This window comes from Panulirus ornatus, chromosome 59 (assembly GCF_036320965.1).
Source record: "Panulirus ornatus isolate Po-2019 chromosome 59, ASM3632096v1, whole genome shotgun sequence".
NCBI lineage: Eukaryota > Metazoa > Arthropoda > Malacostraca > Decapoda > Palinuridae > Panulirus > Panulirus ornatus.
In genome coordinates, this window is record NC_092282.1 from 10,133,987 (window position 1) to 10,157,106 (window position 23,120).

Below are 23,120 nucleotides of genomic sequence, written 5' to 3' on the forward strand. Positions count from 1 at the left end.
TTGTTATGTTGGATGGTCCAGTTTCGGACAAAAGGCCACATCATGGCCAGGATTGATTTGGAAATTATAGAGAGGTTAATGAAGGGGAAAAAGAAGAGACAAGGAAAAGTATTGACGAATTTTGAGAGGAAGTTAAAAAAAAATCATTCAAAAAGTGTGGGTCATAGTTATTGGAAAGACATGAGAAGGTAGAGAGTTCCAAAGCTTTGAAGGTGTAAGGGAAAGAAACATTTATCAAAACGGCCCACTCTTCAGCGGCCGACGGCCACACAATGATTATGTGAACGCAGCAGTTTGCCTGCCGAGTATTGCGTGGTCTAGCTAGGGGTGGGGGGACACCACAAGCAGCCAGTTCTCGGGATATATATATATTTCTTTTTTTTTTCATACTATTCGCCATTTGCCGCGAGAGCGAGGTAGCGTTAAGAACAGAAGACTGGGCCTTTGAGGGAATATCCTCACCTGGCCCCCTTCTCTGTTCCTTCTTTTGGAAAATTAAGAAAAAAAAAACGAGAGGGGAGGATTTCCAGCCCCCCCCCGCTCCCTCCCCTTTTAGTCGCCTTCTACGACACGCAGGGAATACGTGGGAAGTATTCTTTCTCCCCTATCCCCAGGGATAATATATATATATATATATATATATATATATATATATATATATATATATATATATATATATATATATATATATATATAGTCCCACATCTTTGAGAATATTCAGATCTGCCAACGTGTCGTGCACCTTCGAAATAATATTCTCACGGCGGAGGAATTTACTCTAGCCGTGCCCCCCGTCGTCGCCGGCTGATCTTGTTGTCAAATTTACAGACTCCCAAGAATAACATTCGCCATCTTGTTTATCTTGAACAAACCCGGTGCGCTCCAGGCCACGCTTGGCAAGGGCCGGAATAATTTTCGGCGTTGCATCGGCAATATGGCGCGGAGAGTTTACTGAGTCAGATTCTTTCATGTTCTCTTGACATATTAAACAAAATCATGCCAGACATACTTCCGTTATTCATTACTCTCTGTGTCGTAGAAATGTCTGTGTAACAATTTCAAGGTAGAGAAATGGTCGATCACTGAGTGATGTACACGGCGAAAAATTGTCGGCATACTATCGGCCATGTTTATGACCCAGTCGAATATAGTCGACTGGATGTCATGCCCGTAATTTTACCTTGTCCAACACGGCCGCTATTTATTAGTCTTAGCTCTTTGGATACGTCAATACCAGCAGAAATGAAAATATACTATATATATATATTTTTCTTTCTTTCGTACTGTTCGCCATTTCCCGCGTTAGCGAGGTAGCGTTAAGAACAGAGGACTGGGCCTTTGAGGGAATATCCTCACCTGGCCCCCTTCTCTGTTCCTTCTTTTGGAAAATTAAAAAAGAAAAGAGAGGGGAGGATTCCAGCCCCCCGCTCCCTCCCCTTTTAGTCGCCTTCTACGACACGCAGGGAATACCTGGGAAGTATTCTTTCTCCCCTATCCCAGGGATGTATATATATATATATATATATATATATATATATATATATATATATATATATATATATATATATATATACACGCCAGAGGTAGATATTTGAAATGTAGTCGATGTCTTACTGTAGAAATTTTAATACTGACGAGGCATTTTAGTGTACATTTGAACGAACGTGTAGTGAGACTACATGTAAGATCTGGTATGTACAAAAAAAAAACAAACATGTAGATGGGCGTAGAGCACACACACACACACACACACACACACACACACACACACACACACACACACACACACACACCGGCTGTCTCAATACGTCAGTGTGATTGCTCACCTGTCACTTTTACGACCGTCATCATCTGACTCATTTCTCTCGGCTTCTTATTCTCTAATGAACTATTAAGTACGACAGAAGACCGTGCAGGACTACTGTACAAGTAGGGGGGACGCAACATATTGCCGTTCGTGTAGGAAGCGGATATACTTCATTGGTTTTACGATCTTTATTTGTCGATAGATAGAGAGAGAGAGAGAGAGAGAGAGAGAGAGAGAGAGAGAGAGAGAGCATGTGCTGAGGCCATAGTTAATTCATGATCATACGTAGAAGAAATGCACAGATCCGGATGGTTATCGTTTGTGTAAACAGTGTTTAAAACGTGCCGGATGAGCCGGTGTGTGCAAACAATCCGGATACTGGATTAACGATTGTGTATGTATAAACAAACAAGATAGCACTGCATCGATCAAGGCGGGAGACAGCAACAGAGTATGATATATGTATATATATATATATATATATATATATATATATATATATATATATATATTTTTTTTTATACTTTGTCGCTGTCTCCCGCGTTTGCGAGGTAGCGCAAGGAAACAGACGAAAGAAATGGCCCAACCCCCCCCCCCCCATACACATGTACATACACACGTCCACACACGCAAATATACATACCTACACAGCTTTCCATGGTTTACCCCAGACGCTTCACATGCTTTGCTTCAATCCACTGACAGCACGTCAACCCCTGTATACCACATGACTCCAATTCACTCTATTTCTTGCCCTCCTTTCACCCTCCTGCATGTTCAGGCCCCGATCACACAAAATCTTTTTCACTCCATCTTTCCACCTCCAATTTGGTCTCCCTCTTCTCCTCGTTCCCTCCACCTCCGACACATATATCCTCTTGGTCAATCTCTCCTCACTCATTCTCTCCATGTGCCCAAACCATTTCAAAACACCCTCTTCTGCTCTCTCAACCACGCTCTTTTTATTTCCACACATCTCTCTTACCCTTACGTTACTTACTCGATCAAACCACCTCACACCACACATTGTCCTCAAACATCTCATTTCCAGCACATCCATCCTCCTGCGCACATCTCTATCCATAGCCCACGCCTCGCAACCATACAGCATTGTTGGAACCACTATTCCCTCAAACATACCCATTTTTGCTTTCCGAGATAATGTTCTCGACTTCCACACATTTTTCAAGGCTCCCAAAATTTTCGCCCCCTCCCCCACCCTATGATCCACTTCCGCTTCCATGGTTCCATCCGCTGACAGATCCACTCCCAGATATCTAAAACACTTCACTTCCTCCAGTTTTTCTCCATTCAAACTCACCTCCCAATTGACTTGACCCTCACCCCTACTGTACCTAATAACCTTGCTCTTATTCACATTTACTCTCAACTTTCTTCTTCCACACACTTTACCAAACTCAGTCACCAGCTTCTGCAGTTTCTCACATGAATCCGCCACCAGCGCTGTATCATCAGCGAACAACAATTGACTCACTTCCCAAGCTCTCTCATCCCCAACAGACTTCATACTTGCCCCTCTTTCCAGGACTCTTGCATTTACCTCCTTTACAACCCCATCCATAAACAAATTAAACAACCATGGAGACATCACACACCCCTGCCGCAAACCTACATTCACTGAGAACCAATCACTTTCCTCTCTTCCTACACGTACACATGCCTTACATCCTCGATAAAAACTTTTCACTGCTTCTAACAACTTGCCTCCCACACCATATATTCTTAATACCTTCCACAGAGCATCTCTATCAACTCTATCATATGCCTTCTCCAGATCCATAAATGCTACATACAAATCCATTTGCTTTTCTAAGTATTTCTCACATACATTTTTCAAAGCAAACACCTGATCCACACATCCTCTACCACTTCTGAAACCGCACTGCTCTTCCCCAATCTGATGCTCTGTACATGCCTTCACCCTCTCAATCAATACCCTCCCATATAATTTATATATATATATATATATATATATATATATATATATATATATATATATATATATATATTATATGAAGGCGAGCAAGTATAGATAAATGCATGTGTATGAGAAAGTATATGTAATACGTATAGTTGCGTATATATATATATATATATATATATATATATATATATATATATATATATATATATATATATATATATATATATATATATATTACCGTACGCTTGTCTTGCGATTACGAAGTTCAAAGGAATTCCAGGCAAAATTTATATTGTCAGGAACCTTTAAAAAAACGTAAAATGGTTTTCAAATACCATTTAGAATTTAAGGATTGTCGTCAGAAACGCTCCAAAACCTACAGGAAATGTTCAACAAAACTCGTACATTCTCAAAATCCTTTAGGGATATTTAGGATGCCTTAAAATTAGTTTCCCAACCATGCTGAATGGGTTTTTTTTTTTGGGGGGGGGAGAGGGGAGAAGTTCAGAATCCTTTAACACCAATCCTTATCCTTAAAAGGGGGAGGGGGGGCCCTCTGGGATACCTTAACACCTTCCCATACCCTTAATGGGCCCTTGGGAACCTTTAACAACTTCCCTTTCCACCTCGAGGGGGTCTTTAAGGCTCCCTTAAGACGACACCACCTTCCCTTACCTCCGCCCTACTGGGAGACGTCATGGGAGGGGAGGGGAAGTAAGAAGCAATAAAAGTCAGTCGCTTCCCTTACCCTCATCCCCTCCTGTCCCCTCCTATCCCCTCCCCGTCTTCCCCTCGTGGGAACCCGGGGGGTTGGGTGGGGGGATGGGGCTTGCCTCCGCCGTCTACCCCTCTCCACCCACCTCCCGTACCTCACTCACTACCCACCCAACCCCCCCCCTCTCTCTCTCTCTCTCTCTCTCTCTCTCTCTCTCTCTCTCTCTCTCTCTCTCTCTCTCTCTCTCCTTGCACCCGACCATCCCCCTCCTCCTCCCCTCTTCCCTGGGGCTAATGAGAGCCAGGAGTGGTCCAACACGAATGAGGGGAGGGAGGGAATAAGGAGGGAGGGAGGGGAAGAAGCGGTCCAACATGGGCCACATATGGACCTCCTCCTGCCATACTCCTCCCTCCCTCCCTTCCTTCCTCCCTCGCCTCATAACAGGGCACACCAACATAGCCATGTTGGTGTGTGTGTGTGTGTGTGTGTGTTTTTCAGCAGTGGGGGTTAACAGTGGAGATACGCGACACTGGAGAACACTGCCACCTTATATTACTCTCAGTATATTATGATACATGGATGATACATCATGATACATGGATGATACATCATACTACATGGATGATACATCGATGATACATCATGATACATGGATGATACATCATACTACATGGATGATACATCATGATACATGGATGATACATCATACTACATGGATGATACATTATGATACATGGATGATACATCATGATACATGGATGATACATCATGATACATGGATGATACATCATGATACATGGATGATACATTGTAATACACGGATGGTACATTATAGTACATGGATAATACATTATGGTACACGGTAATACATTATAATACACGAATAATAAATTATGATACACGGGAAACAGCGATTATGTATAATAATGATGATATATATAATATATATAATATATAATATATCCCTGGGGATAGGGGAGAAAGAATACTTCCCACGTATTCCCAGCGTGTCGTAGAAGGCGACTAAAAGGGAAGGGAGCGGGTGGCTGGAAATCCTCCCCTCTCATTTTTTTTTTTTTTTTTTTTCCAAAGGAAGGAACAGAGAAGGGGGCCAGGTGAGGATGTTTCCTCAGAGGCCCAGTCCTCTGTTCTTAACGCTACCTCGCTGAGGCGGGAAATGGCGAATAGTATGATAATATATATATATATATATATATATATATATATATATATATATATATATATATATATATACACACACACACACAGATATGTTTGTGAAAACGTCAGAAGTGCAGAAATTATATATATCATGACAATTATTTGTAATATCGTATTTTATAACATTCTCTTAGAGCAAGAAATTCAGATAAATATTTCATAATCAGATTTTAAATTTCAAAGATTTTCAGAAACATTTGTAGAAGTGGCTATTAACGGTAATATTTCCGAAAGGAATGACTGTTTTCTTTTAAGAATTAAGCATTTTACATACATTAAAAGATCTACCAATGTAAATGTAAACGTAGACGAACGATAGGAAGAAGAGATTAAATATTAAAAAAGAAAACGAGAGAAAATGAATGAGAATAGTGGGAAGAAAATGAGAAGGAATAGAAAATGAGAAGATATTAATATAATATTGGATGGAAATTACCATCATCGTAATGTCTCACTGTAACCCACCTACACACTGCCCCATTACCACCACCCACCTACATACCGCCCCCGCCAACGCCCTGCTTACACACCGCCCCCGTAGTAACCATCACCCTAGCTACACACCGCCCCCGTAGTAACCACCACCCCTAGCTACACACCGCCCCCGTAGTAACCACCACCCCTAGCTACACACCGCCCCCGTAGTAACCACCACCCCTAGCTACACACCGCCCCCGTAGTAACCATCACCCTAGCTACACACCGCCCCCGTAGTAACCATCACCCTAGCTACACACCGCCCCCGTAGTAACCATCACCCTAGCTACACACCGCCCCCGTAGTAACCACCACCACCACCCACCACCACCACCAGGGGAGGATCGAGTTCATTCTTCAGTGTATTAGGTTACCAGTGGATACCCCCAGGACAGTGAGGGGTTATACCCCCCCCCTTCTTCCGTCTCCGCCTCTCTCTCTCTCTCTCTCTCTCTCTCTCTCTCTCTCTCTCTCTCTCTCTCTCTCTCTCTCTCTCTCTCTCTCTCTCTTCTCATTCTCCGATCGTTTATTAAGTGGGAGACTGCCATCGCTCATGGAGGTATATTACCGTGGCTGCCTACCCCCATATGAGAGAGAGAGAGAGAGAGAGAGAGAGAGAGAGAGAGAGAGAGAGAGAGAGAGAGAGAGCTGTGGATGATGTTTATGGTATTGGTAATATTGGAGTAGAAGTTGGGGGGAGGGGATGACACAGTTGGGCCAGTAATTTTGAGTAATGTTGTGGTTGTTTACGACTCACTGGTTATGAGGCCTTGTCTACAACATGCTCAGGTATATAAACTATGCATATATATATATATATATATATATATATATATATATATATATATATATATATATATATATATATATATGTTATGTTGGAGGCTCCAGTTTCGGACAAAAGGCCACATCAAGGCCAGGCCTTGATTGAAATATAGAGAGGTTAATGAAGGAGAAAAAGAAGAGACAAGGAAAAGTATTGACGAATTTTGAGAGGAAGTTAAAAAAAAATCATTCAAAAAGTGTCGGGTCATAGTTATTGGGAAAGACATGAGAAGGTAGAGAGTTCCAAAGCTTTGAAGTGTAGGGAAAGAAACATTTATCAAAACGGCCCACTCTTCAGCGGCCGACGGCCACACAATGATTATGTGACGCAGCAGTTTGCCTGCCGAGTATTGCGTGGTCTAGCTAGGGGTGGGGGGACACACAAGCAGCCAGTTCTCGGGTGCAAAAAAACCAGAGAGGGAAAGTGAACCAACATTGCGGCGTAGGACAAGTGGGTCAGGTATGGAAGTTATCCTGGGATGGGTGATAAGTCGGACCTCTTTAAACTCTTGTCAATCTTACGTCTGAAAAAAAAAAAAATCCATTCCACACTCAACATGAAAAATGGGAGGACAAGCAGCTGGGTTGGCTGTGGGCCGGCTTCCCGGACCCAAGCCTAGAACCTGTTCCCTTGAACCCCCTCACCACGGAGGCGTCATTCATCCCAATACCTCAGACTCCCTCGATATTCATCATCTCTCTACGATGAATAATGAAACACTGGTTGGAAATAGAATATATATATATATATATATATATATATATATATATATATATATATATATATATATATATATATATATATATTCATACTATTCGCCATTTCCCGCGATAGCGAGGTAGCGTTAAGAACAGAGGACTGGGCCTTTGAGGGAATATCCTCACCTGGCCTCCTTCTCTGTTCCTTCGTTTGGAAAATTAAAAAAAAAAAAACGAGAGGGGAGAATTTCCAGCCCCCCCGCTCCCTTCCCTTTTAGTCGCCTTCTACGACACGCAGGGAATACGTGGGAAGTATTCTTTCTCCCCTATCCCCAGGGATAATATATATATATATATATATATATATATATATATATATATATATATATATATATGACTAAAAGGGGAGGGAGCGGGGGGCTGGAAATCCTCCCTTCTCGTTTTTTTTTTTAATTTTCCAAAAGGAGGAACAGACGGGGGCCAAGTGAGGATATCCCACAAAGGCCCAGTCCTCTGTTCTTAACGCTACCTCGCTAACGCGGGAAATGGCGAATAGTTTAAAAGAAAAAAAAAAATATATATATATATATATATATATATATATATATATATATATATATATATATATATATATACTCACTCTCGAATGATGTCTACTCAATCCACATGGCTTCGTGTTCGACACACAAGCAAGCAAGTGTGGCATTGTGGACGGCCTGGTAGCTGTATGCTGGAGTCCATCTAAGGAAGCGTCTACCATGTTTGGCTTCTGGTAGCCACCCGTTCATGCCATGTATTTTTTTCTCTCTCTTTTTTTCTTTTTTCTAAGCGCCGCGCCTCCCGCGTTTGATTATATATTTTCATGCCGTTCCTTTAGCTTATACGAGGTTTGGATTTCCCGAACGGTGGTTATAAATATTTGACTCTCTCTCTCTCTCTCTCTCTCTCTCTCTCTCTCTCTCTCTCTCTCTCTCTCTCTCTCTCTCTCTCTCTCTCTCTTTCTCTGGACTGAATATTCGTTTTAATACGAACTGAAGGGTCAAGGCCATCCCGTTAACGCTATATATATATATATATATATATATATATATATATATATATATACCCTAACCTGAGCGAGGCACTCATTATATCTCGATCAACCCCAAGGGTGGATGAACAGTTGGGATGACTGTAGACCGACAGCCGCGACTAAGATTCGAACCAATGCGCTCGACCCTGGGCGGCCCGTGAATGCATCACGGTCTGGAACGTTAACCGCCACACCACGGAAGTATATATATATATATATATATATATATATATATATATATATATATATATATATATATATATATATATATATGGTATTACGCACACCGTGCATGAAAGCGCTGCTACAAAAATAGGAACTGGCGAGCAGCCACTGCACTCTTGTACAATATTTACTGGTAAATGTACAGTGAATGGTCCTCAGAGTTTGGTTAAGTAATTCATACTACATCAACGAGAGCGGGCTTCACCCTGCTGTTATCTCCCGTGTGTGTGTGTGTGTGTGTGTGTGTGTGTGTGTGTGTGTATGTTGGGGGGGAAATACAGCGTTGTGCACCAACTTCGCAACGCTTATATATAGCCCTTGGCAACTCTGGCAGGCCCCGGTGTTGACATATCTTCCCGTGCTGTACAAAAATCCCCGTTTTTTTTTTTTCGTTTTCTTTTTTTTTCATTTGGGAAATTTAGCGGCGATTAATCTGGGATCGCGTTGATCCAGGAATCTCCCCACGGATCATGGGATCATGTGACGAGGGCGTTTGTGTCTTGTACCTTGCTAACTTGGTGGGCATTTGTGGTGAAAGTTGATTTTAAGACATGAATTGCGAAGGATTGGGTTGGGGTTGGGTTTTGGAAGCCCGGCAAACCCTATAGCGTCCTCGAGTTCCTCCTTCTTCATCTTCATCACCACTGCTGACACACTTCACCCTACCCACCATCCTCGTCCTGGCTGACGTCAGCTCCTGACACCCATGTAAACCTCCAAGTTGACGCTCCTGACACCAGTGTACATCCCACACACACACCCCCACACCCCTCCTTCAAGGCTGACCCATTCTTGACACCTGACCTCACCCCACCCAAGGCTGACGCTCCTGACACCTGTTCCCACACCAGGCTGACTCGCCTGACACTTACCTACGCACCCATTCAGGCTGACGCCCCCCCCCCCCCCCATACCCGTCCCTCCAAGCTGACACCAACCCTGGGGGAAAAAAAAAGGTTGCAGTTCACCTTGAGTTGTGTATACATCTGTGCCAGACATAAGCGAAGCCACATAATCCTTCAACACGACAACAGTTTCTTACAAGACACCATTAGGACGTCGCTACTGTGGTGCAATTAATGAATAATTAAGTTGACGGCGATGGAAATGGAAATGAATGACAAGTAATTTGACGTCCAATGTAACACAGAGGCTCCCAAAGCTGCAAGAATGTAGCTGATACACGGGGACAGAACTACAAATAGGGTACAAGACCACACTGTAATGCTGTATTATCTTAATCCCTTGTCTTCTTGAGGGCAATAGATAAACTGGAAGTGTTGACGAGTCTGATGTACTCCTCTGGGATTCACACGAGGAGGGAGAGGGGTCAATGAGGGAAACGGAAATGAGAACCAAAAGGGGGGATATGATAAACACCTTCTATGAGTGAGTCACGGATCTTAATTGATGTTGATGCGAGAGACAGTTCGTGGAAATATGTGGTGGAGTGTTGCAACCACCACAGGGGAATATAACAAGATGTCGGCTCGCGAGTGTAGATAGCAAAGGGGCCAGGTTGGAAGTGTAGATGGCAAAGGGGCCAGGTTGGAAGTGTGGATGGCAAAGGGGCCAGGTTGGAAGTGTAGATGGCAAAGGGGCCAGGTTGGAAGTGTAGATAGCAAAGGGGCCAGGTTGGAAGTGTAGATGGCAAAGGGGCCAGGTTGGAAGTGTGGATGGCAAAGGGGCCAGGTTGGAAGTGTAGATGGCAAAGGGGCCAGGTTGGAAGTGTAGATAGCAAAGGGGCCAGGTTGGAAGTGTAGATAGCAAAGGGGCCAGGTTGGCGAGGAGAGACGAAGGGGACGTGGCTTGAGACGTGTTGGAAGGGTGGGACCAGGTTAGTGAGGGAGGGATGGAGAGGTTCGTAGTGCTGGGAGAAATGTGAGGGGATAAACCGGTATACAGGTACACACACACACACACACACACACACACACACACACACACACACACTCACACACACACACGCACATACACACTATCTCTCGAGATTGGACCTTACGAGTGTAAAACTCCCTCCCTGCACAGTCTCTCTCTCTCTCTCTCTCTCTCTCTCTCTCTCTCTCTCTCTCTCTCTCTCTCCCGGAATACGTGTTTCATCACCCCGGCATTTTTCCCTGAGACTTACACTTCGCAGAGTGAGGTTCTAAAAGGTAAATGGAATAATAGTCCTTCTTATCATCTAATTTAGTCTCCCCCACAACAACCCCCTTTTCTTCTTCAGAAAATGAGGTGTCATTCCCTCCAGTGAGGGAAAAATAAATATTTACATGGAAATCTTGCAAGGTTCCTGGTGTGGAGTGATCAACGAATGCAGTGCCAGGCATCACCTCGCTTTTGTCCTGGGGGCTGTTAGCTTTTTGCTAGATACCCGGTAAACTAGAAGCTAAAATACGTGACTTGGGTGTCACAGACGTCGAAAATGGGTCGCGATTCAAGCCCAGTTAGTCTAACTGTCCAGTGCCCAAATTTTTCAACCAGTTAATGCGTCCTTATTTCCCGCTAGACGTTTTACCATGGATCACAGCGTGAGTAGACACAGGGCATCTGTGTCTATGATCCGCTCACCAGGGTAGCCTCATTCCGCGGGTCTAACTCAGACTCGCTCAGTGTAGGTCTAAGTCTGTATAGTGGTAACGCTTCCCAGGGGGCCATCTCCATCTCCACCACCACTTGCCAAGTCCTACTGGCCCTGTGGCGTCCCCCACGGGCCACAGTGTGAGCCCCTTGTGTTTCCTTCATCCATGTAGGATACCCTGCAGAAGGCACGTACTGGATGGTAGGGCGTCAGCGACTTTGCTGTTGGTGTCAGCGTTTGACAGTAGCTCGGCATCACAACCACGCCCCTTGAAGGCATCCAGAGGTGGACCTCTGTCCTCTACCTCACCATCAGTTCACCAAGCTTCCAACGCCTGTCCCACCCCCTACTGTCTCACCCGGCCCCAGTCCCCTCCAGGTTGTCCAGTTCACCAAGGTCCCAACCTTGTCCTACCCCTTACTGTCTCACTCGGCTTCAGTCCCCCTCCAGGTTGTCCAGTCCACCAAGCTTTCGACCCTGTCCTACCCCTTACTGTCTCACTGGGCCTCAGTCCCCTCCAGGTTGTCCAGTCCACCAAGCCTCCAACGCCTTTCCTACCCCCTACTGTCTCACTACGCCCTACTCCCCTCCAGGTTGTCCAGTCCACCAAGCTTCCAATCCTGTCTTACCCCTTACTGCCTCTCTCGGCCCCAGTCCCCTCCAGGTTGTCCAGTTCACCAAACTTCCAACGCCTGTCCTACCCCTTACTGTCTCACTACGACCTACTACCCTCCAGGTTGTCCTGTTCACCAAGGTCCCAACCTTGTCCTACCCCTTACTGTCTCACTCGGCTTCAGTCCCCCTCCAGGTTGTCCAGTCCACCAAACTTCCAACGCCTGTCCTACCCCTTACTGTCTCAATCGGCCCCAGTCCGTCCCCTCCAGGTTGTCCAGTCCACCAAGCTTCCAACGCCTGTCCTACCCCCTACTGTCTCACTACGCCCTACTCCCCTCCAGGTTGTCCAGTCCACCAAGCTTCCAATCCTGTCCTACCCCTTACTGCCTCTCTCGGCCCCAGTCCCCTCCAGGTTGTCCAGCTCACCAAACTTCCAACGCCTGTCCTACCCCTTACTGTCTCACTACGCCCTACTCCCCTCCAGGTTGTCCAGTCCACCAAGCTTCCAATCCTGTCTTACCCCTTACTGCCTCTCTCGGCCCCAGTCCCCTCCAGGTTGTCCAGCTCACCAAGCTTCCAACCCTGTCCTACCCCTTACTGTCTCACTACGCCCCAGTCCTCTCCAGGTTGTCCAATCCACCAAGCTTCTCGGGAATTGCACTCGGCAATGAACTAAAGTGGAGGGAATGCGTTAACTTCATCATCACATTCCTAATATGTCATCTTTACATTCTTCATAGACTCAGAGAGCCTCACACTCGGATTCCCCGCGCCTGAACTTGAACACCTCTGCGCCATTTTTCTGTTCTTCCCCACCTAACCACAGCCATCCATCATAGAACATGGGTTGCAGGAGGAGGCACAGAAGAAAACTAGCAGCATGTAAGATCGTCCCTGGGAACACCACCTCTGAAGAGGCCCCTGGGCACACTGGTCCACTTAATTCCCCTCCCGACCATCATTGGACCGAGGGCAACAAACTTATGTAAACCACTCTCGCCACCTTCATCGCCTGCCGCCTGAGATCCCTCGTCCCTAAGTTGCAGTTGGGCACCAGAGTGGCAATCGTGACCAGCCTGTGTGCACTGTATAAGTCCAATCCCATCCCAGCCAGAGTGAACAGCAGTCATCAGACTACATGACATACCCCCTTGTGTTACCGGACTCCGCCCGTTTGTGGTTACACCCCTAGGCTGCGTCATCCTCAAAGGACGAAAAATGGAGTACAGGCTTGATGAGAAACCTCTCTCTCTACAGGAGTCCATCAGTGCCCTGCTTCGGATTGGAGCGCAGCCTGGAAGCAAGATCCCCATGAAAATGGTCCTGGGGTTGTATGCTTAATCAAATCAACTTTCATCATTGTGTCCATATTTCACGTAACGTAATTAAGGCTGTGGCTGCTGATAATTTCATGTGTAATTATCATTATCATTATTACTATTATTATTATTATTATTCATATTATTGTTGTTTATATTATTATTATTATTATTATTATTATTATTATTATTATTATTATTATTGATATTATTATTTTTGATATTATTATTATTATTGTTATTATTATTATTATTATTATTATTATTATTATTATTATCATTGCTATTATCATTATTGATATTATTATCATTATTATTATTATTATTATTAATATTATTATTATTATTATAATTATTATTATTATTATTATTATTATTATTATTATTGTTGTTGTTGTTGTTGCTATTATCATTATTATCATTATCGATATTATTATCATCATTACACACAGAGAGTAAGACGGTTCATTCATCGTGTCTGGTGCCCCAGCTGTGGTGGTGGTGGTAGTGACTAACAAAATCCACACAGCTGACAAAAACAAGTGACACCCGAGCTGAGGCTGCCTCTCCTCCCCCCTTTTCCACCTCCTCCTCCTCCTCCTCCCACCAACCCACCCCTCACTCCCTCCCCGGAGGGCGGGAGGAGGGAGGGAGGGAGGGGTGATAGCGGGATGTAGGTGAACAATCATATATATATATATATAGAAAAGAGATGATAAATGATAACTGAAGCCTTTTTCGTTCAAGCCGATCTGGTGTATTTTTCTTCGTATATTTTTTTTCTTTTTTTTTTTTTTTATATATTTTCCCCTTTACGTTTTCACCCAAATTTTGATCAATTTTTTTCCCCCTCTGTGTATTTTCGTGTCGTGAAATTTCCCCTCTGTGCTTTTCGTCTTGTGTAACCCGTTATCCCTATTGTTTTCACGCCAATTAATCCATTTTCTTAGCGTATTGTCAGCCCCATTTCGTCAATTATCTATTCTCTCTTCTCACCCTATTTCAAATCAGGCATATCCCTATTTTGTCACCCTATTTAACCAATTACCCATCTGTGTTTCCTTCAAATTTGATCAGTTTTCTTTCAGTTATCACTCACAACTTAACATCCACACTGATAGTCTTTTCAATATAAATATATTCAAATATAAACATTGAATGTGTATAGTGCCGCTTTTCTTATGTATATGTCGGCCATTAATATATATATATATATATATATATATATATATATATATATATATATATATATATATGTATATATATATATATATATATATATATATATATATATATATATATATATATATATATATATATATATTATTTATTTATTTATCTATTGCAGAAACAAATGAAGGTAGCCAAGATGGCGGAGGAGCAGGGGATCCAAGAGGCTATCCTCAGGGATGACGCCACGTCATTGTTACCATACCGTCGTGCCCGGCTCGTCCCTTACTTACCCCCCAACCCCTCCAAGCCACCATCTGCGGTCCGGCCACGCCCGAGGTGGACACACTGTCATGTGATACCGTGTATAGGCGGCCGAGGGAGACACTTGCTGGAGACGGTGTGTATCTTGATACTTTCGGTCTTAATACAGTTATTGTTATTATTATTATTATTATTATTATTATTATTATTATTATTGTAGTTGTTGTTGTTGTTGTTATTATTGTTGTTGTTGTTATGAGATTCATCACATCATTCATTTGTAATTGAATACTTTTCCAAGCATGATTCACTTCATTTGCATACCGTATAATATAATTAGTGGCTATACTCATTAATAATATACTTGATAAAGTATATATATATATATATATATATATATATATATATATATATATATATATATATAGATAGATAGATAGATAGATAGATATGGCGAGGGTCCCGTGACCCACAGCTATGATAAGCTAAAGTAGATATTTTGGCTTGTGAAAGTATAGCTTTGATGGAGGTCGTAATGTGAAGGTGGCAGCTACGTCTCCAACGACCCTTCACGCAAGGACGACCTGGACTTTGACCTGACCTGACCTGACCCTTTCGGAGGTGCTCTCTCTCTCTCTCTCTCTCTCTCTCTCTCTCTCTCTCTCTCTCTCTCTCTCTCTCTCTCTCTCTCTCTCTCTCTCTCAGAGCACGAGGAAGGCAGCGGGGGCGCCACAGGAAGGATGACGTAATACCAGGCTGGCAAGCCATCACTGCCACAGGGGACGGGGTGGCACCAGGACCAGGGAGGGCCAGATGCCCCCAGGGCCAGAGAGGGCCAGGTTGGCCCCAGGGGCAGAGAGGGCCAGGTTGGCCCCAGGGGCAGAGAGGGCCAGGTTGCCCCAGGGCCAGAGAGGGCCAGGTTGCCACCAGGGCCACAGAGGGCCAGGTGCCCCTAGGGCCAGAGAGGGCCAGGTGGCCCCCAGGGCCAGAGAGGGCCAAGTTGCCTCCAGGGCCAGAGAGGGCCAGGTTGTCCCCAGGGCCAGAGAGGGGGACCAATTCCCTGTATAGAGAAAGGAGCCATGAGGCACCACATATGGACAGACTATGTCCAAAGTGGCCATATGGAGGGCCACATAGTCACAAAAGTGGGCCATGAAGGGCCCACAGGGGGGGTGAGGGAGACCCTGAGTGCCAGAAGACACAGCAGGTCACAGACGACCGTGACCCATGTCCCCTCCCTCCCCCCCCACCCCCTCCATCATGTAAACAATTATCTATCGAGATACACAGCTCTCTGTGCGTCGCATCTGTAAACACCGGTCTGGTCCGCGTCCTCTGGCGTCGTGACGCATGAACGCACGCACGCAAGCGCACTGGTGCACAGACGCACGGGCGCATGACTAAGGAGGAATGATTGGGAGGCACATCACCTATCGCAGGTAACGTCGCTGTCTATCGCAGGTAACGTCGCTGTCTATTGCAGGTAACGTCGCTGTCTATCGCATGTGACGTCGCTGTCTATCGGAGGCGATGTCGCTATCTATCGCAGGTGACGTCGCTTATCTGTCGCAGGTGACGTTACTATGTGTCGCAGGTAACGTTACTGTCTGTCGCAGGCAACGTTACCATCTATCGCAGGTAACGTTACCATCTATCGCAGGTAATGTCTCCTTTGAAATAACATACCGTTCATCTAGAGTTAATTATCTTCATCACGTCTTTCATAAGATAGCCAAACAGGTCTGTCTTCAGGTAGACGTAAGAAAGATAACCAAATGGACGTATCTTACGATAGACGTAAGGAGGATAGCCAAATAGCTCTCTCTCTCTCTCTCTCTCTCTCTCTCTCTCTCTCTCTCTCTCTCTCTCTCTCTCTCTCTCTCTCTCTCCAGGTAAAGATAGCAAGATAGTGGAACGCGCCCAAATCTTTGACTAGACTTGGCGACGTAGCCAAAGAGGTCTATCTTAAGCCAGACGTAAGGAGAGAGAGAGAGAGAGAGAGAGAGAGAGAGAGAGAGAGAGAGAGAGGGAAACAGGCCTATCTTAAATCAGACGTAGACAGCTCCAGCGTGAAGTATTATGATATACAAGTGATAAGTCTTATCGTTGTCTATCACTGACGTGAAGTTACAACCACTAATAAGTCTTTCTTGTGACCATAAGACTAGGTATAAGACTCTCTCCTCACTGTAATAGCCGGGATTACAGCAAGGTTACGGGTGTATCAAGCTGGCAGATGGTGATTCTGGAGTGGATACAGTTACGCGGCGTAGAAAACGGGGACGTTACAGCATTGCATAATACAGTGGCCTCCCCCCCCCCTCGTCAATTGTAGCCTTCCCCTTCCCCCTCGTCAAGTCTCAGGTTTCATGAATGTTTGTTTTTTTCATTTTACAGCGGTACACTAGCGCTGTACCTGGTGTTCTACTGCTGTACCTGGCCAGGCCCCCTGTGCGAAACCCATGAACCTCACTGTACCCACGGTGATGTGACGTCATCAAGTTCTCGTACCGTCACGGTGCTCTTGTGACGTTTTCGTGACGTCATCAAGTGTTCGTGTACCGTCCTGTTGTGTGACATCATGTTCTCGTAAGTGATCATGTCGTGTCATTGCGCCCCCCTGTGATGTCACTGTCTCCTCTCGTGGCGTCATCGTGACGACATCGCGTGCAGGTGACGTCATCCCTTTGACATGTCCTGTATTTGCGGACATCAAGTCTCGTGTGATGTCACGTGTGATCGCAGGGCTTCGCGGTCATGTGGCGCTGCCATGTGCAAGCAGCGACGAGAGAGAGAGAGAGAGAGAGAGAGAGAGAGAGAGAGAGAGAGAGAGAGAGAGAGAGAGAATGTCATAGCGTTAGCATCAATATTGCAGATAATCCCGCGCAACACAACTGCACATTAGAACAAGCATGTGCCGTTAAGTGTATAATTATGAGACGCGAGAGAAAGAAAGCACGTTTGTTAGATACGAGGGGATGGCAGGCGCCGTATTCATAAAAGTTGAGCGAACCGCCGACATGATTTCAGCGCTAAAAATATAAACTGGTATATAATCCTGTGTAGTCATTTGTACCAGAACAAGTGGCTTTATCAGTAGAAATCACAAGTTGTTGGACACTTAAAAGTTTACAGTTTGTTTAAGAAATTGTAAGTTAAGAAAAAAAAATTGGTTCATTATGCAAAATATCTTAGTTGCTCATTTGATGTTGAGTAACTATAGTAAAATCAAAGTAAAATACTGGTTTCTTGTAGGAAAATATATCCAACCTTTCATGTTAGGAAGATAACAAATTACGTGAATGCTTAAATGATGTTAGATGAAAAAAAAGGCACGTCATCCAGCGGAAAAACAGTAAATCAAGCCTCAATTAACCGCCATGTGGATCGTGCTGTGGTCAAGTTCCCGCCAAGCGAGCGCGCGCGTCGCCCGCCGCCCAATCTTAATTAATCTCCTCACGCATCTCCCTCTCCTCTCCTTCCCTCGTCCTCTCATAATGGCTTCATAATTCATATAATGTATTTTTTTTTCCTAACATATGGGCGCCTTTTGTTGAACTAAGTACTCGTTTCCCGTATTAAAGTAATTCTTTAAACTCTGAGGCTACGACGGTGGATTATTATAATGGTTCTTTGACGTATATTTCTATTTGTTGCGTTATGATTGTAGGTCGCAGGTTATCTTGTTTTAGAATTTAAAAGGGATTCTTTTTTTATAAAGTCTCTAAAGGTAATCGCTTGTCTCCGTGTACAAACTCAAATTAGATATGGTGTGGTTTGCGCTCTGTACGTGATGTGGCAAAAGCAAAACAAAAATGGCACCAGCCCATGACTACAACACGTTCGTGTGCTCTGCAGACGGTTGTCAGCTGACAACCGGTCGTTACAGATGACCAGAAACTGCAGTTATCTCGTTTGTGTAATGAATTGGCCGCTCAACTCTAATCTAAAATATGCTTGTTCAGCGCATCCACCAACGAGTGTAGTTCGCTGTGTTTATTTTGATTCACGCTGACCCCTGGTCTTGCCCAGCATTTTGCTGTATTTTCTTTTTACATCTTAAGAAATATTTATGTATGTTAAGAATGCAAGGGGAAAGGAATATATATATATATTTTTTTTTCCTTTAAGAAATTCAGCATACGTCTGGCAGCCCCGCGATGCTTTATGTTAAAACCGCTTAATAAGATAATGATAAAATGACAATGTTTTCGCCCAGGTTTATAATGACGTAAAACCATCGTAGTATTTTTTTTGATAAACCAACACATAAACATGTTGAGAGTGGCAGGAAAATTATAGCACAAGTGGGAGCAATGATATGTAACACATGGCCACGATAAAAATAAGGAACCACTGATGCCATTATTATTTTTTTTTTCAACTGAAAATATAATTTTCATAAGACTTAGCCAACTTGGATTGTGGTAAATGTGACGGCAAATGCACTAAATGGTGAAAATGTGAAAAAAAAAAGAAATTATTGCAGGACTGGCTACATAAGTATAGGAGAATTTATGTGGTAATCATATATGCCTAATAACGTAGGGAAAAATTATGGTAATTATAACACAATGGGCAACATAACTGCATCATAACTATCAACGTAATCACCATAATTTTGGCAACACGACTGAATTTACAGAATGATTATTACTGTACTGCCAGCAGTATAATGGTAAAATTGATAACGATTATCATACACCTGGTAACTGTATAATTGACGTCAGACAAAAATTGTCACAAGACTGGCAACATATGAAAAATAAACATGATTATCATAAGCCTGGCACCATGGTAAAACTGATAGCATAATTTTCATAAGACTGACAAATTTACTGTAAAACTATTAAAGTAATTGATAAGTAACGGGAACAATAATTATTTTTAAAGATGATGGATTGTGTTTCAGGGTAATTCGGTAAGAATTTGAAGAAAAAAAAAATATCAACGGTATCGTACGCTTCACATGATACTGTCGTACTCATGCGCTCAAGAATCGTACCATTGTATTACAGAGGATAACGAGGCATTTTATTTTAATATTTCTCTTGCAAAAAGGCGATCCAGTAATTTAAAGTGGGAGTTATTATGCCCCAAGTGTACCCCCCTGGTATTAAGCCACTCACAGGCGCCACTTGGGAGAAAGTATAAACAAGGCGCGGAAATGCTTAGGGAACTGGAGCGTAACTACCGAACTGTGTCAGATGCGACTTGTCGGTTAACCAGACATGAAATTACTATGACATGCTTGATATATATATATATATATATATATATATATATATATATATATATATATATATATATATATATATGTAGGTTTTATTAAACTCTCTCTCTCTCTCTCTCTCTCTCTCTCTCTCTCTCTCTCTCTCTCTCTCTCTCTCTCTCTCTCTCCGCCCGGGCCTTTGTTTTGTCAGTATGGCCAGACCACTACAGGAGCCTTCTCCGCTAACCACTAACCCCCCCCTTCCCCCCGGCCACTACCACCACCACCTAGGCCATGGTAAGTGGTGATGATGTGTGGGGGGGGGGGAGGTGTCCGCCCGCATATATAGGGGGAGGGGGTGTTTTTTTTATCCCCCCCCCCTTCTTCCTACCACCCCTCTCCTCCTCCTACCCTCCCTCCTTGGGAAGGGGTAAGGCGTAGAGAGAGAGAGAGAGAGAGAGAGAGAGAGAGAGAGAGAGAGAGAGAGAGACGGTAGAAATCGTCTCCCGCGCAAATTACCGTCAATTCAACCTGGGATGCATTTCTCCTTCTTGAACCCCAGCCCACGTCACTCACAGCTTCCACCGGTGGCTCATTCTACCCAGCAAACACCACGATGAATTCACCTACTAATTCATCTCACCTCAACATCTTAACTCATCATGGAAAATCCCCCCTCCCCCCCTAACATGACATAGATTGCTACAGTCCTCCTCAAAAGAAAACGAGGGACCCGTTCGGATGCCGTAAATTCCTCTCTTAACCGAACAGTTGCTCCGTTTATAGAACGGATCCGTAGCGTCGCTGTATGGGAGTCCAGCTCTCACATCTGGTTCCATTTCTACGAACTTATGGACTGAGCTAAGTCTAAAGCAGTCTGACTCATCAACTCTTCCAATTCGAACCCCGAACCATGGCCAGCTTACCCTACGTGTCGTCTTGGTTCTCTTCTAAAGATATTGCTTCGGTTTCTGCACCCGAGTGTTGGCTGGTTGTGTCTCCCCCCCACCGGCCACATCAGCTAGGCTACGTCATACTCCGCGAGTCACTGCGTCATATGAAAACTCTGTGGCCTTTGTGATGTCTTGTTTTCTTTCCCTACACCTCTTTGGAACTAATTTTTTGTTTTCTAATCTCTCTGTCTTTCCCTAACACCTACCACCTGGCCTGTGTCATAAGGACTGGGTTTTCCACTTCCTCCAAAACAAGTCATTTTTCTTTTCCCCTCCTTACTTTTCCATTCTGTAGCCTTATGTTTTATTCAAGGCCTGGCCTCCATAAAGCCCTCTTTACCATAACAGAAGATTTCAGTATCAAATAGTAATGATATCGTTGTATTGTATCTGTATAGTTAGTACTCTCGGGTCTGTATAATCGAGTGTTGGTGTAAACGCGCGCTCAGGTAATAATCAAAGCGTTAACGTAACTGTGTTCTGCTGTAAATCGTACACTGGCCTGACCGTACGTTGGTGTTATCGTTCGTCAGGCAAGTCGTTCGCTGGTTTCATCGTACGTTGGTCTGTTCGTGCGTCGGTCTAGTCCTGCGTTGGTTCTACCGTGCGCTGATGTAATCGTGCGTTGTCCAAATCGCTTTGACAGTTCTACCATAAACACTGCAGATCCAAAAGTTCATATTAAAAAAAAAAGTGGGATATTTTTTTTTAAATGGAGTTATCTTTAGAAAAGCAGAGGAAAGATATGAAAGCCATTTTTTTTTTTCTGTGGCTTCCAAAATGCGTACATTCTCATATTGGATTAGAATTGGATGTAAATTTTAGCGTATTTTCTTAGTAAATGGATAGTGTAAAAGATTTTGCGTGGTGAAATATAGTACTTATGCGAAATGTGGCCACAAACAACTTAATTGATCACTATGTTGACAATAGAGAGTACTATCTTGGGTTACTGGTTACCAAAAATAATAATAGATGTAATCATGAACTGTATAAAGATAAATTTCTGAGAACAATACAGCATGATGTATTATGTATGTAACAGTGATGAACGGCTGGGTGACCTACCGTGTCCTCTGTTCTTAACGCTACCTCGCTATCGCGGGAAATGGCGAATAGTATGAAAAAAAAAAAAATGTTCATATGTACGTATATTTGACTTTGTGTGTGTGTGTAGGCCTATCACCGTCAGTGGAGATACACCTCACCTGTAATTAATTAGCCATAATCACTCCTCGGGATCTTAATTGCCATCATTTGATACAGGGAATATTACGCCACCTTTATTTGTTATCTGGCCCGGGCGATAGCGGCCGGTGGGCGGGGCCTGCCGCTAGATTCCTTCCAACAGGGCCAATCACCAGCCGGAGATCACGTCCCTGCCCGCTCATTGGCTGGAAGCGCAAAGGTATAGCATCTTTCGAAAGTAATACGTATTATTATTTCTTTTTTATTGGGGATAACAGCGAATACGATGCAATTCTGTTGAAGATTTATATAGGTAATATACATCATCATATTCATATGATGATGTATATTATAACGTATATATATATATATATATATATATATATATATATATATATATATATATATATATATATATATAAATATACATTATAAACACAGGACACCTCTCTCTGAAAAGGCCTGTTTGATAGATTTAAGGCTGCGCTACTTTCAGTAGCAGGGAAGTGATGGACTCCTTTGGACGAGACTGTACTCTGGTTAACTGGCGATTACATATATATAAATAAATAAATATATATATATATATATATATATATATATATATATATATATATATATATATATATATATTATCCCTGGGGATAGGGGAGAAAGAATACTTCCCACGTATTCCCTGCGTGTCGTAGAAGGCGACTAAAAGGGGAGGGAGCGGGGGGCTGGAAATCCTCCCCTCTTTTTTTTTTATTTTTTAATTTTCCAAAAGAAGGAGCAAAGAAGGGGGCCAGGTGAGGATATTCCCTCAAAGGCCCAGTCCTTTGTTCTTAACGCTACC

The 23,120-nt window shown here is 43.5% G+C and overlaps 1 protein-coding gene and 1 long non-coding RNA gene across 6 annotated transcripts in view; one reads left to right on the forward strand and one right to left on the reverse strand.

The window, feature by feature from the left end:
• The window catches only part of LOC139767331 (uncharacterized), a 137,508-nt gene that overhangs the window by 109,799 nt on the left and 4,589 nt on the right, over positions 1-23,120 (forward strand). Inside the window, exon 2 of the long non-coding RNA XR_011717038.1 lies at positions 14,847-15,068. This is a non-coding gene — a long non-coding RNA (uncharacterized lncRNA). The remainder of the gene's footprint in view (positions 1-14,846; positions 15,069-23,120) is intronic.
• LOC139767330 (irregular chiasm C-roughest protein-like) overlaps positions 1-23,120 on the reverse strand; it is a 97,610-nt gene that overhangs the window by 72,579 nt on the left and 1,911 nt on the right. The gene's annotated exons all lie outside the window — the stretch shown is intronic.